This window comes from Pinus tabuliformis, chromosome 4_1 (genome assembly GCF_031772625.1).
Source record: "Pinus tabuliformis cultivar Carrire ecotype Pingquan chromosome 4_1, CPIR1, whole genome shotgun sequence".
In the NCBI taxonomy this organism is placed as follows: domain Eukaryota; kingdom Viridiplantae; phylum Streptophyta; class Pinopsida; order Pinales; family Pinaceae; genus Pinus; species Pinus tabuliformis.
In genome coordinates this window covers 681,494,811-681,511,744 of record NC_142303.1, presented here as the reverse complement: position 1 = coordinate 681,511,744, position 16,934 = coordinate 681,494,811, and the positions used below count along the sequence as shown (strand labels likewise).

At 36.4% G+C, this 16,934-nt stretch overlaps 1 pseudogene; it reads left to right on the top strand.

Moving 5' to 3' along the window:
• Positions 1-15,369: 15,369 nt before the first annotated feature.
• LOC149177955 (uncharacterized) lies at positions 15,370-16,385 on the top strand (annotated as a pseudogene).
• The last annotated feature ends 549 nt before the right edge of the window (positions 16,386-16,934 follow it).

Below are 16,934 nucleotides of genomic sequence, written 5' to 3'. Positions count from 1 at the left end.
CTAAAAATTAATATTATATTTATTTAGTTGAAAAGATTGAATATATACGTGGAGGATGGTATTGAAATAAATAATATCTTAAATATTTTAAAATTTAAATATTATGTATTTTAAATTATAAAAGAAATTATATTTTCCTTTTCCATTTTAAAAAATATGTTTTTTTGGTTTCCTTAAATTTAAGTTAATTTGGAATTAATGATATATTTAAGTTAATTTCGAATTAATTTCTGTGTGATTTGAAGCTATTTGCTGAATGATATATTTATAAGATATTATTTTTAGTTGTTTTATAATCTTTATTTTAATTTAACTTTGAGAATGGTAACAATATTTTGGAAATTAATGATATATTTAAGTTAATTTGGAATTAATTTCTATGTGATTTAAAGATATTTGTTTAATGATATATTTATAAAATATATTATTTTAGTTGTATTATAATTTTTATTTTAATTTAATTTTGAGAATAGTAACAATATTTTGAAAATTAGTATTTATTTATTTAACCAAATATCAATAACATGTATCCAAAATTAACCAAAAAATTAGCCCAGTGATTTTTTATTTTTTTTTCCAAATACTAAACTATATATGTTTGTTATGTGATTTGACTCTTACACTACTACAAGTAACACATTAATTGCATTCCACATTTTTGAGTCCATGCCTTTACATTATAAGACTATATCGGTTATTGTTTTCAACGGATTTCCATGTTCTAACTTTTGGATTTGTTAAGTAGGAATTCCTTAAATTAACCAAATACCCTGTAGAATTAACTCAGTGATTTTTTATTTTTTTTTCCAAACTACTAAACTAGGTTGGATTAACTCAGTGATTTTTTATCTTTTTTCCAACTACTAAACTAGGTTGGTTTGTTATGTGAGTTGGCTCAGTAGGAATTCCTTGAGTTATGGCCTCGCCTCGCTTCAGAGTAGGCAGTTGATGTAGAGACGCCTTAATCCACCGAGGCTGAGGGCCACGAATTTCAACTGCCGACTCTGAAGTGAGGCGAAGCGACAGATGGCCAATAGCGCCTGTAGATGGCTTCCCATAGATCCTTGTTGTCAGTGACTTGCTTCCATTTATTGTTGACCCAAGAAACCTTGGGCAAAGACGCTGCATCCATATACTTACAGAGGCATGCATATACTTACAAAGGCATCCATCCATATCCGTTGTCTGAGGCCTCTGTAAGATGTCAACATTGCAAGTGACCTCATCCTGATGGAGTGCATGTTTCTTGTAATTTCCCACTGACTCGATACCATGACCAGTCCTGTACGACACACATAAGCCAAGAGGGAAATTCATGAACACGAAGTGGACTGTAACATCGATGAGGATATTCACATTTCACTGACGACACCTCGGTAGATTCCACAGTCGAGAACGCAGCAGCGAGCAGCGTGAACTCACTATCGTGGAGACATGACCCATGATGTCACACCCCCAATCCGGCGGTAGTCTGCTCTTAACGAGGTGGGGCACCACCGAACACTTTCTTTTCACCAATACTTATGTTCATGGATTACGCCTAATTCACTTTCTCCTACTTAGTTTGTGTTTCATAACCAAGTATTATTATGTTTATCCTTTATATTAATGAATACCCATACTCATTCATTATCAACAACAATTATAACAAGAACACAATTGCACAGTATAAAGGGAGGGGCAACTCCCTGAACAATGAGTCTGCTTGAAATATATATATTAATCAATCTTCAATGTTTACAAGCTTATACAAGTATACTTGGCAATCCAAGTTTCATACTTAGCCAATTTTACAATCAAGGCAAACCTCTGTTCACCTTTGTGCACACCTTGCACGATGGGTGGGCGCTCACCCGAGCCACCAAGACACCCATGCCAAGACTTGGCACAAACCGGCACTTGCACAACCGTCGTGCACGCCTCAACCGACCCACGGGCACACCTTGCCCAACACCTTCGCCCAACTCCAAGTGCGAGCTACCTCCATGCACAAATCAACCTTAAGCGCATGAGCTATGCACTCTTTTCCTTGTCCTTACTGCGCACTTAGACCTGCGCACTTCTTGTGCGAAGTTGCTATGAGAGATCATTCGTTGAAATGCCTCCAAACGCATCCAATATATATGTTTTACAGCATGTGGGTGGGGCTGCCCAACTGACCGCCCATCCTTCGTTTACACACCCCTAAATGCCTTGCAACATAGGTCGGTCCGCCCTCCATCATAGGTCGGCCTCCCCACATGTCATGCCCCTACACCTGCGGTAGTCTTCCAACCGCTTGTAGCAAGGTACGGCACCACCGAACGCTTTCTTTTCACCAATACTAACATTCGTGGACTATGCCTATTTTCACATTAACATTACTTAGCTTGTGTTTCACAACCAAGTAAACATACAATTATCCTTTATACTGAATGAAGCCCATACTCATTCATTATCATCATGCAATTATACCAAGAACAACAACAATTGCAACAAGTATAAAGGGGAGGGGCAACTCCCCGTAATGTGAGTCTGCCCGACAATTTTATTAAGAATATCAGTTTACAATACAAGTGTGTCTTGGCCGAACCAAGTCTCACACTTAACCAAATAATACAAAGAGAGGCAAACCTGCCTTTACAACATCTTGTGTATCTCTTGCACAAAGGACGGTGCTCACCCGAGCCACCAAGAATCCTTGCCAAGTCTTACACCAAGAACCGCACCTTAGAATCCACCCCGGGCACACCTTGCCCAATCCACAACTGGTTACAAGAGACCTTCCAAGTGCTCCTTTAAGACCTGCGCATGAGGTATGCGCATTACCCCTTAAATCTGCGCACTCTTTACCTCTTTACCTTGTGCGTACTTCCAAGTGTGAAGTTGGATGTTCAAAATGATTCCAACGCATGTTATTTATATGCTTCTTAACTTAGTTTTACATGTGGGGTGGCAGCCCCTTGGCCGACCCCCAAAATGCTCACAATACGCCCTTAAACCACTTATTCTCAAGTCGGCCATGCCCCAACGCAGCCTCCTCCAAGTCGTAGTATAAAGGTTCATTGCTCCACGCATTTTCCAAAGTGTCGTTCGTCGTTCACGGTATCGTCGCTCTCGACTCGCACAAACGTCGCATATGTGCGCCCGCGCGCCTGTCCGCACGCCCGCGCGCCCGCCCGCGCCCTCGTGCACGCCTTCGCCCGACGTCCGTCGCACCCGCAACCGAAGGTCCTTACATCCTCCTCCACTTGAAATTGTTGTCGTCCTCAACAACATACCATCCCTGTAGCCATCCACCAAGATCATCATCATCCATGATGTTGACTCCTCCACACAAAGCAAACGTCGTTGCAACATATGTAGAGCCTCATCTCCATCATGCCTCGACTTAGTGACCAACTGCCACCAAGCTCACCATACCAAGGTATGCACCTCAACGGTATGCTCACCATCAGATATCATCTCGATCCATGATTACTGACCTCCTGTCTTCATCATGTGTCCTCATGTGAATTGTTGCCATGATACTCCAACACAATGCTAACACATCTCTGTACACTTCTGGACCTCATGTTTGAACCAGTCGGGTGATCAGTCCAACTATCATGCTCAAACCATGAGAGTGAACATCCTCATGCCATCATCAGTTGTTCCTCAAACACCTGTCACATCCTCGACTCATCAAGAATCTATCTCCATAATCCATGCTCAGGTCCATGGAACTCCATCCACCTCATCTGCAACATGCTGTCCATGATGTTTGGTGTCAATGTGCTACATGAAAGCAGCCACATCTATTCCAACATCATCATCTATGTGTGTGTCTCCTCCATATGAAGAGATCATATCCTCAAACCTCGACTCTCGATGTGCCACATTTAGGTCCATGAAGCAACCTCCATCGTATCTGCAATGTGCCATCCCCCAAGTCATCCATAGAAACAAGTATGCTCTTGTCTCATGTATCCATGTGCTGCCCATGATCGTAGATCAACTCTCATGTGCAAAAAGTAGTTGAGTCTCGGCTCAACCCATGCCCAAGTCAAGGCATCATCATCATCATCGTTGTAACTCCATCACTCCAAAGTGTCTCATATCGATCCTCCACATCAAGTCACTCTTCCAAGCCATGCCCATACATGTACTTTGAAAGTATGCATCCCATACTGCATCAAAGTCTCTTGACCTCAGCTCCTCAATGCATCAAATCCTCTAAGTCCACCATGTATGAAGTCCCTAAAAGTCACAACAATCTCATGTCATCATGAGCTCCATAATCTGCTCACAAATCCATCCAAGTCCATGGCCTTGTTGTACAAGAGTGCACAACCTCTCCATCAGCTCATAAGTAATAAGTCTCCATGTCACACTAGCAAATCCATCTGCACAACATCTCTGCCTTGGCACTCTTCCTTGGATGTCCATGACACCTCTACAAGTGCTCCCACACAATGTCCCTGCATAAGACTGCCATGCTCCATGCCTCCAACCTGATGTCCATGACTATGTTGTCCATGTAGTCCAACCAAGTAGGCTCATCACAAGAATCGGTCATCTTTATCCAAGTCTTCAATCTTCGGTTTAGTGAACTCTGTCACCCAACCATATCATCATGTCATGAGTCCCTCCGTCATAGCTCCTCCACCAAATTTTCCACCAAGACTATCTCTTGGTCTCGACCATGAGAAGTCCACCCAAGAGTGTGCCCTCCTCAATATGTCCATGAGTCATGCCAGGCACTTAGCCAATCTTCCATATGGCTAAATCATGACCCATTCCTCCACAATGATCATCATGTTCCTCCCTTGTCAAGGGCCTTTGCACCTTCTACCATAAGATCACAAACAACCCCAACAAGTCCTGCAACAATCAACAATCCTTGCTTCTCCATACAAGGTCTCATCCTAGTCATCCATGGCAAGATCCTCCATAGCATATGAAAATTGGCTTTGCCTCTCTCTGCATATGGTCCATCTACCAAATGCCCAAATGAAACACAAGTATCAATACTTACTTCATCATCATGAGGCTCTTCCTCATTCATCCATGTCCGCAAACTGCACGATCTTGGTTCAACTTGATCATCCTCAGGTTCATCCTCCATCATGGCCATGTCCGCAACATCTTCAACTGCCACGGCTTCCTCTTCCTTGTTAGCACAATCTGCAACTTCATCTTGCTCCATTGTCCAACCAAGTTGAAGAAGCTCTTCTTCAATATTCCTTTCCAAGACTTCAAGTTCCTTTCGGATCTGGGGCTTCTCTTCCTTCAACCTCTTCAACCTGTATAAGGTAAGCAAGAACTTCCCTTCACCTTCTCCCAAACTTGCCATGCCTTGTCGTTCAGCTTGGTCCAAGCACTAGGCTTCACCTCTGCTAAACCTGCTTCCACTGTCACGAGCAACCCTGCGCAAACCGAGTCTTGAAACTACCTTCAAATGCTTCAACACCTGAACCGTGTTCAAGTCTCAATATCACCTGTCAAGTTTCCAAGTGTACCCACACCTGCACTTCGTCACGAGAAAACCTTTCCCTGATACCACCTGTCACGCCCCTACACCTACGATAGTTTTCCAACCGCTTGTAGCAAGGTGCGACACCACCGAACGCTTTCTTTTCACCAATACTAACATTCATGGACTACGCCTATTTTCACATTAACATTAATTAGCTTGTGTTTCGCAACCAAGTAAACATACAATTATCCTTTATACTTAATGAAGCCCATACTCATTCATTATCATCATGCAATTATACCAAGAACAACAACAATTGCAACAAGTATAAAGGGGAGGGGCAACTCCCCGTAATGTAAGTCTGCCCGACAATTTTATTAAGAATATCAGTTTACAATACAAGTGTGTCTTGGCCGAACCAAGTCTCACACTTAACCGAATAATACAAAGAGAGGCAAACCTGCCTTTACAACATCTTGTGTATCTCTTGCACAAAGGACGGTGCTCACCCGAGCCACCAAGAATCCTTGCCAAGTCTTACACCAAGAACCACACCTTAGAATCCACCCCGGGCACACCTTGCCCAACCCATAGCTGGTTACAAGAGACCTTCCAAGTGCTCCTTTAAGACCTGCGCATGAGGTATGCGCATTACCCCTTAAATCTGCGCACTCTTTACCTCTTTACCTTGTGCGTACTTCCAAGTGCGAAGTTGGATGTTCAAAATGATTCCAACGCATGTTATTTATATGCTTCTTAACTTAGTTTTACATGTGGGGTGGCAGCCCCTTGGCCGACCCCCAAAATGCTCACAATACGCCCTTAAACCACTTATTCTCAAGTCGGCCATGCCCCAACGCAGCCTCCTCCAAGTCGTAGTATAAAGGTTCATTGCTCCACGCATTTTCCAAAGTGTCGTTCGTCGTTCACGGTATCGTCACTCTCGACTTGCACAAATGTCGCATATGTGCGCCCGCGCGCCCACCTGCGCGCCCGCCCGCGCGCCCACCTGCGCGCCCGCCCGTGCGCACGCCCGCGTGCCCGCCCACACCCTCGTGCATGCCTTCGCCCGGCGCCCGTCGCACCCACAACCGGAGGTCCTTACACCACAACTCGCCCACGCTCCATGGGGTACAAAACTCTCCATCGCAATGCTTGTTCCATCGCATAACTGGCTGCTCCACCCGTGTGTGCTCCAGCTCGTCTGTTCGTCCGCTCACGCCCGTCGCGTGTGCCTCAGCTTGTCGCTCGCCCCCACCCGCGCCCGTCTGCGCTCCGACTCGCCACTCACCCGCGCGCCCGTTGCACAACCGCGCCCGTGCCCGGTCCGCCCGATGCCCAACTGCGTTACACACCCGAGGACCTTACGCATGAAGTAAGCTTGGCCCATAATCGTCCCTCATTTACAATCTACCGCAGCTCAACAACAACAAAAACCAAAAGAGAACAACAGAGAAGGCCATAGCAGAGGTCGTGTCATCCTCGTCGCTCCACTATCGCTCAGATGAGTCCCTTAAAGCTGTTGATTTCAAAGACGCCACCATTGTTGTAGGAGCTTTGATCTTCTCGGTAAGTGATTTCATGACGGCTGGAGATTCTTCTTTGGATGAAACCCCAGTGGCGGACACCTCTGAGATAGAGAATCCGTGTAATGATGGCAAAGTTTCTGTCAAGAAATCCAGAAATTGCATATGTCAGAAGAGCGAAGTCGTTGACATGAAGATTTGCAAAAATGAACACAATAATGAGAGCAATAACAATAGTAATGAACAGTTATCTATTCTAGTAGTTCTCCTAACAACATTTAGGCGATCTTTAGTTGCTTGCCAAGCAAACCGAAAAGAGCCTTCGAACATGGAGATAAGTTGGCCGACAAATGTAAGACATGTTGCGCACGTGACCTTCGACCGTTTTAATGGCTTCCTGGGATTGCCAGTCGAGTTCGAGCTCGAGATCCCTAGAAGAGTTCCTAGTGCCAAGTTTCTTGCTCATTTCTGGTCCCTTTTCTTCATAATTTTAGCTGATACTATTTCCATTTTAATCTCTTAGTGAAATAAATGGAATTACATTTCATTTATATTTTGAAAAAGTCATTTAAGAGAATTGCTTTGCATTTCTTGCATGAGTTTGAGATTTTTCCCTCGGATTTCATTCCTCTTAATTTTGGATGAATTTTGAATTTTAGCTCATACTATTTCCATTTTAATCTCTTAGTGAAATAAATGGAATTACATTTCATTTATATTTTGAAAAAATCATTTAAGAGAATTACTTTGCATTTCTTGCATCTTATTGAGATTTTTATTTTGGGTGAATTTTGAAAAAATTATTTAGATTAACTATTTTATAAAAATTTTATAATTTTGGGTGTTCCAAAAGTTCTTAATGGCGTGGAATCCATTTCCATCATCAAAAAAAATTTCAAATACTTCAACATCATTTTGTTTTTTTTTTTAATTTTTACCAGATTCCGGCAAAAAATTTGTTGTCTCGGTAAACAATTCCATTGGAATAATATTGTGCGGTCTATTTTATCTCATCAACAACCACCACAATCATGCAAAATAACATAATATCCATAGTGATAGTTTGTCATGCTCATATTTCACAAACAAAACAAGAATTATAATAATAAATATATCATTGACCAATCACAAATACAGTTTCTCAAAACGACAATGGGATTGAAATGTTTACCTATTGTAAATGTCTTGAAAATGTTTACCTATTGTAAATGCCTTTGTGCATATTTCACAAACAAAACAAGAATTATAATAATAAATATATCATTGACCAATGACAAATACGGTTTCTCAAAACGACAATGGGATGGAAATGTTTACCTATTGTAAATGTCTTCAAAATGTTTACCATCTGTAAATGTCTTTCCGCAATGTGATGACATAGTTGGAACTTGCAGTGTGCATTCACACTATGTAAAATTAAATAGGGTGAAATGTTAGCATGTAAAATTGTGAAAATCTTGATTATTATTTTAAAATTTTATATTTAAAAATAAACAAGGAGTAAGATTTAGAGTTCTTTTTTATTACAAATTTTGCGTGCATGTAAATTTTTAGTAAAAATAGATATTTATTTGTCATCGTTATGGTAAATTTAATTAAATTTATTTTCTATTTGTATTTTATAAATAAAAATTTATGATTAAATTTATTTTCTATTTGTATTTTATAAATAAAAATTTATGATTATATATATTATTAAAAATCTTTTTTGAAATTATGAAAATAATTTCAAAATTCTAAAATTTAATTATGAGCTTATTTTCGACTTTATTCTTAAAAATATGATCTTGCCGAATATTCTATTCCATTGCTGTATCTTTGCGTCTTTTAAAACAATTCCTAATTTTAGTATAGCAAGATACTAGAGTCAGACCATGCCACATGGTCTAGCCTCCCGAGCCATCCCACTCCATCCCACTCGTGTGTCACGTGGGCTAGCATCGTGGACGGACGAGATTCATTCTTTAGGTTTAATGGTGCAGATATACCCTTGCACGGTTCGGGTAATGAAATTCCCTCCCCCTCTGCCATCCCTTCCATTTGTGTGCTCGATTCTGTGAGCAAGGATCTACAACTCGTTGCTATGGTTTCATTTCCCTGTATGAATTAGTTGTCATAGTAATTTCTTGCTTAGGTTGGACGTTTCTGCATAGCCAATAAAACTTACATAGGCCCGTTGCGCCACGTTCTATGGACAAGTGACATTCTAGTCATGGTCTCCTTCTCAATTTTTTTCTCTTTGTGTGTCGGTTTTGCATGTTTATCCACATTTTCATTTTTTTATAAATTTGTTCGTTACTGTATGTGGTTAGTACTGGCGTTTGAGAATTAAATTCTTTTACCTTTGAAGGTGTTTCTGACCTGCCTTCTGTGGACTTGGCATGAATATAATGGGGGTACTCCTAGTGCTGCTTCCTCTGTCCCTCGACTCCGATAGGTATAGCCATGTTTTATTTATTTTCAAGGAACCCAAGATCTTATCCCTTTCGTTACACTATAGCGTAGGTTCCCCTTCAGAGAAGGATTACTGAGATCAAAATACTCCTTTTTGTGTTGAAAGCAATGAGGAGTTTTCGCTGCTACATTCAGGTATTTAACCAGTCATTTTCCTTAAGTTTGAAAAGTTCTTTTATGTGCAAGTTTTCTGACCAATTGAAATGTTATGGCGGGTTAGTAGTGATTTGGTTTCTCTGCGTGCTACAGGGAAAGACTTCTTTAGAGGCTTGTGCTTATTTCCTTCCAGCCATTTTCCAGGTATCTACCCCCTAAGTTAGTAGTGATTTGGTTTCTCTGCGTGCTACAGGGAAAGACTTCTTTAGAGGCTTGTGCTTATTTCCTTCCAGCCATTTTCCAGGTATCTACCCCCTAAGATTGTGCCCTCATAATAGGTCTCCTTTTTCTTTATGGGGCGGCCATGACTAGCTAAACTAGCACTTGCCCATTACATACCACACAACCTTTGGATACAACCCATTGAGTAGCCAAGACTACTACTTCTGTTTGCAATTGTATTGGGAATTTTCTTTGTTTAAAATGATACAGGACCAGTTCTAGTAGCTTGAACAATTACACTATCCATGTATTTTGAATTATTTACTTGTTTTACACTGACCATGTATTTTGAATTATTTACCTTGTTGGAAACAAGATATTATTACTTTTAGCCACGAAGTAACTGGCTTGCTTCCTATCTGTACATTTTGGACAATTCGGCCATACTTAATCTCTTTCACTGGCTACAAGTACCCTGTAATTTCTTTTAATTAGAAGTTTTATGTTTTCAATCTTTGTCATTACATTTATGCTTAGGATGTTTATGTAAGGTACTCTATACATGAGTAATTTTCCAACATTTTATTTCACGTTGTGTTCAAATTTTACGTAGCTAGTATTTATGTATACTTAATATCACAGGTATTTTTATAGGTCATAGTAACCCTACAGGGTCTTGTTCTGGGTTTTTGTATGCGGTTCCCGCAAGATCATTATTAAGGCTCTTGTTCTGGGTTTTTGTATGCGGGTCCCACAAGATCATTATCATGCATGAGCAGGGACTGCATGCACTTTTATGTCACTCTTATGTTAATGTGACACTCATGTATAGGTTGTTTTATCGACAATATGATAATATAATATGGTTGTATAGTTTGCATGTATAGTTTTTATGTACATGTTTTAGTGAATTATAATTTTTTTTTTAATTGTGAGTGATTTTTTCACTAAATTATAAATATTATAAAGTTTTATATATTTTTCAAAATTTTATTATAAAGTTTTATATATTTTTCATTATAAAATTTTGGATAATAATTCATAATGTATGTAATCAATCATATATAATAATAAGAAAAAATAATAATTTAAACTATAATATAGTCATTCTCCATGTTTGAGAAAAGAAATATCATGGGTTATTTTTGTGAAGTTTATTATTATATATTCTTGTAAATATTTTTGTATGATTTTTATCATTTCAAACTAGGTTTTGACACATTCAAACATCTCAATCATAATCTATGTAATTCACATTCTAGAGGCTTCACACCAAAAACATTTCAAAAAATAGTGATCTTAAATACATGAATATTTACATCATTTTTTTTTGGTTTCTTATACATTGCTTCTCTAATAGCTAAATAGTTCTCCAATTCCTTAGCTCTAGATAAACACGATGAGTTCCCAGAGCATAGTTGAAGTCATATATTAACCCTAATGCCATATTTTTCTCAAATAAGCATGACAAAAAGATAAACAAAGGGCTTCTTTACTAAAAAAAGGTATTTAAATTTAACCCCAATGCTTAAATCAATAAAAAATAGATGAAACCAAGCATGCAACAGTGAAAAGTTCAATTAAACATTAAAAGATAAATTAAGGAAGAAAAAATCAATTACAAATAATGGAAACTTCCATTAAGCCACATGTTGTAGTTCATGGTGAACATTGTTCAATATGACTGCCAATGTTTAATTATAAATGAATATAGTAGACAATGTTAACAAACATTATCATGGTTGACAAAGGTTGAACTGGTTTCACCATGGTGAATATAGTTGCATGGTTGGGAAAAATTGTTAAAGTTATATTAAAAAATAAATATTAATCATTATTAGTAACAGTATTAATGTTTTTTTTCCGAGGAAATAAGGGAAAAATTGTTAGAGTTATATTAAAAAATAAATATTAATCATTATTAGTAACCGTAGCAATGTTTGGAAAGAAGGGATCACATCCCACCGACTTATTAGCAAAGCGTGACTTTGAGGCATTGAGGAGAATTGACGCCATGACCTCCCATTAGGGAGGTGCTTTAGCACCTAGAACTTACCAATTGAGCTAATAGTAGGTGCTAATCTTAATATTCTTAACAAACCTTAATTTTATCACCATAACCTTATTATTAATAAACCTAATGCCTATATTGTTTATGTATAATTATGGTTGAGCATGATGTCCATGTTGATTATGTTTGACCATGTCAGCCATAATTGCCATCTGTTAATGTATATATTAATATATTATTAGAGTATTATTATGTGTAGATAAATGTATTGATATATAATTATTAATATATTATTATAGAGTTACTAAGGTTTAAAAAATATTATTAATAAATTTATTAAATATAATTAATAGATAATTACTATTTAGCTAATATAAATATTATTAACATTATTGATAACGACATTAATGTTATTTAACTTAATATTAATATTATTATTAAACCTTACATATTATTATTAAAAGTTATTAATAATAATGTGTTAATAAATTATATTACTCCTTATTATCAAACCTTAATATTATTATTATTAATCGAAACCAAATAAGCTAATGATGTAATACTTATTTTGCTATGAATGTGTGAAGTTAATGTTTATATATGGTTTTTTTTGTACATTTTGACCCTAGTACAAAGATATCATAAAAGACCAACATTAAAGAGATAATTTCATGTTACCAGGAATTTCCTAGTAAAAATAATTAAGTAAATTTAATTTCCTACAAAGGTGTAGTTTGATCAGTTATGCCACGAATTTATACATATCTAAAGACAAGGGTTTGCACTATGTCACCTTCTCAAACATTTGCCCCAACCCCTCCAACCTCATTTTGAACTTATGTAAACCTCGAGAGATATTTCATAATAGTATACTTCTTATGCATTTTAATATTTCGAAGTTTTTCTTTAAGGGACAATTTTCTATGGTCACTTCTATTTTCGAATAGCTCATTCAGTGTCTTCCACATAACAAATGGGGTCTCTTTTCCATCGATATTTGAGACCATATGGTCTCTCACACCTTCCAGAAGAATTCTCCTAGCCTTTGCAACATCCTTCCTCAATTGGGCTAATTGTTGTGCATCACACTGTTGGGGTTTTGCAATGTGATTTTTAACATATTCTAACATGCCATTATCATCGAACACCACTTTCATTCGATCCTTCCATGATATGAAGTTTGAGCTACCCTCCAGGGCATACTCCAATCTTAGTCCATTTAAAGACATTCTCTTGATCTTGAAGAAAAATTGTTGCACTAAAGCTGCTAAATCAAAATCCCTCAGACACAAGTTCGAAATACTAGAAATAATGTGATTGCAGGGCTCTGTTACCATGTAGAAATTTGATATAGATTGCACATGCTAGAGATTACAAATTGAAAAACAAGAGACATAATTCTACTCTACTAATCTACAGAATGAAAACCACAATTTTGAACAACATGCATAGACATGCAATAAGAAAAATGACAAATACACAATGATTTGTAAGGGAACCCAACTGGGAAGAACTCCTCAAGCCTTTTTCCATTAACTAGTTGAATAGAGAAATTATCATGATCGCTAGCTCTAGCTCTAAGTTCAACCTGCAAAAGAATAGCTATTCTCTTTGCTCAATGAGAAACTCTCACCAACACTTAGCCAATTATTTGTTCACCAAGTCTCTTATTTCCTTGCACAAATCCTGAGGAAATTTGCCCCTAAAAGATAGGAATTTTCTCCAAATTTATTGTGTAATTCCTAGGGATGGATCCCTGAACCTCATGCAACACCTATACACTCAAACTAATTTACAAGTGATGTTACACTGCTTTGGCATCTCCACTTCAGCAAAGGAACTCGATTTCCTTGTATGCACTAGTATTTTGGGTTGATTGATCAGTTAACTAATGGATCTCTAAGTTAGGTTGATGTCTCACTGCACAACTGAGCTTCAACTGACTATATTAATGGTTAGAGGTCAGTTCACTGAATACAAGTGAAAATAAATGAACAATATTACTAAAATTTAGTAATCACACATGCATAACTAAACTTCAAGTCCTCTAATCCGAATTTACTGAGCTAACTTAGTGAAAAAATCCATGTCACACTAGTTGAATTTATTGAGCGAAATGAGTGATAAGAGCCATGTCACACTAGATAATTGCCTCCAAGTTGTCCTGCTGATGTGGAAATTTGATTTACTCAATTTGACTAAAGCTAAATTCAAATTGAGCATTTCTTGCTACATTTTTTCAACATTGTAGACAATAAAGACAAACAAATTTGAAAATACAACATCATATTTAGGATTCAATTTAAAATTGGAGTCTTTTTGTAATTTAAGAATTATCTAATCATTTCTAAAAGAATATAAATATTTTTCATTGTTTCAAGTGAAAGTTGGAAAATAGGAAACTTTTCCTAATATATTCTACTCCTCATTATTTTTGAGTTATTTTTCTCTTTGTTATAAAAATGGTAAAAGAATGTTAACAAATTTTCTAAAGAACACTATATTTTAAAAAAATAATGTTATCATTTTTATACGAGAAAATCTTATTGTTATGGAGCTCATGCATGCATATATCACTTATTTATTAAAATTTCATTCTAATAATGAGAATTAAACATCAAAAGGTTTGGTTTTCGTGAATCTTTTTATTACTTACAGAGAATAAACAATTCCAATTATAGTAAAGTTCTAGTCATCTAGCTATTATGGTACCTACCAATATTCCATGGCCCCACCTATAAATCTTCTTACTACCTACTCCACTTGGTTAGATTTATGAATATTACCTATGCCTCTTTTTCATACCTACTTGTTTTTCAAAATAAAAAACTTATTTTTAATATTTCATAGGAAATAAAAAATTGCAATCTCTACTTAATATAAAAGCACAATAATGAGTACTAAGGATCAAAATTGATTCAATACAAGATTCTTTTGTACCAAATAATTAACATTCAATTTAATACATGTGTGCGCTAATTATTACACTTATAATGCTTATTATAAAATATTCTTGTAAGTGATAATTCATGTGTGCGCTAATTATTACACTTATAATGCTTATTATAAAATATTCTTGTAAGTGATAATTCTTTTATAGAATTTTTTGTCAATATATATTGTAAAAAAAAATGTTTTCCCTTTTATTAAACATTGCAATGATATCCATAAAATAATAATAATTCATTACAATTATTTAAAAAATTAAACTAATTACTTAACATGAATCTACTGGAAAGATAAATTGTTACATCGTAAATAGTTTCATTGCAAAACAATTTTATTGTATCTGAGAAATGATATCTAAAAGATAAAGAACAAATGATCCTATTAAACAAGTAATTCCTATATAAAAAATCCAATTCAATTTTTTTCCATATATTTTTTATAAACATTAATGAACTATTATTATTAATCAATAATTTCACTATCATCGAATGAATTGTTCAATTTTTTTCATTCTCATTTCAAAAAAATAATCTAATTTATCAATATTAAAAATTGAAAATAAATTTAATCCTTTGCATTAAAATATAACCTTCCTCTTCAAATTTGATCACGAGGAGATCAGCCAATGAAGATCATTGAAATTGGGCACTGGGTAGATTGAGTCAACTTTAATGATGCCGCAGAGTCACAGGTACACTCATTAGCAACCGCGTTTAGATTCTTTCATTGCATTTTCCGCAACCATTTCCATTGTGGACGGCTTCTTCCTAAATGTGTTATTATATTACAAGGATAGCAACCGCGTTTAGATTCTTTCATTGCATTTTCGGCAACCATTTCCATTGTGGACGGCTTCTTCCTAAATGTGTTATTATATTACAAGGATACACCTCATCCTCATTCTATCAGATCACAGCAACTATCCATTATCCCTATTCCCAGGGTTTCCGCTCCAATAATCTCTGAGGCCTTGTGTGACCGCTCTTTGGCAAATAAATTCGTTGCTATTCCCTTTCAATCAGGCGAGCACTGGGAGGAAATAAATAGGTCGATTTGTAGAGATCAGTGGATTAAATAAATCTTGGAATCAAATTAAGAATCAACGGGGAATCACCTGTGCTGTGCTAAACTGTGCAGAACCACAGCGGCAGTGAAAGTTATACGGTGGAACGATCGTGGCATTGAAAACATTGGGGAAGCAATTAAGGTGGGAGAGCTGATGGTGGACAATCCCCACCAATTCGTCTGGGATTTTAGTGATCTCAGAGCAGACCATCGCATAGCAGCACTCCGTGCTGAAGAGGAATTGGCATTGGGGCGCGTCTACGTTCTTCTGCCAATGCAAAAATATTTGCGGTGTGTGCTATCGTCTTCTGACATGGCCTCGCTTCATTTGTTAGAATCTCAGAGCAATTCTTCTCATAGAAAGCACTCCTGTAACTCTAGAGTCTTTCCGGCCTTTGGCAGTGGCCATTTATGTGAATTTTCTTCAAACAATGGCAGTGACGAGAAGACAAATCAACTGCAAACAAAATTCACAGATCGGTTTTTGGTGCCAAAGTAAGAATTAAGTGAAGATGAAGACCAGCCAACGGGGTTGGGATTGAGCCATCACAGGATACGCTGTTTTAGAGATTGGAAACCAGTTCTGTAGACGATTAAGGAATCCCCGCGTGTTCGCAAGTCCTAAGATCGCGGAAGGTCCGTCACCACACTGAAATGGATTACAGTTGTTTTGAGAATTGATGTTCCATTCAACATTAACATTATTCACTAGTATAAATGTGGTTAAATTATAGAATTATATGAATGAGATATACAACTATATCTACTATATTAATAATTATTTTATAAAAACCAATTATTAATAATTATATAAATAATAACAATAATATTTTATATATTTATAATTATTATTTATAATTATAATAATAATATTAAGTAATAATAATATTAATTAATAATAATAATAACTCATTATAATATTATAACAATATAATTATTACTATATTTTTATAATAACAATATAATAATATAATAATTTTATATTATTATAATAATAATAATAATATTAAAGCATAATAATATTAGTAATACTAATTAATAATAATAATCTTAATAACAATAATTATTTTAGATATTATTTTGGGATTCAACTGCATTAAGTCATTCACGTATGACTAATTTCTCATGAATTTTGAATAGTCCACTTAGCACTCATTGTGTCACGCCCCCAATT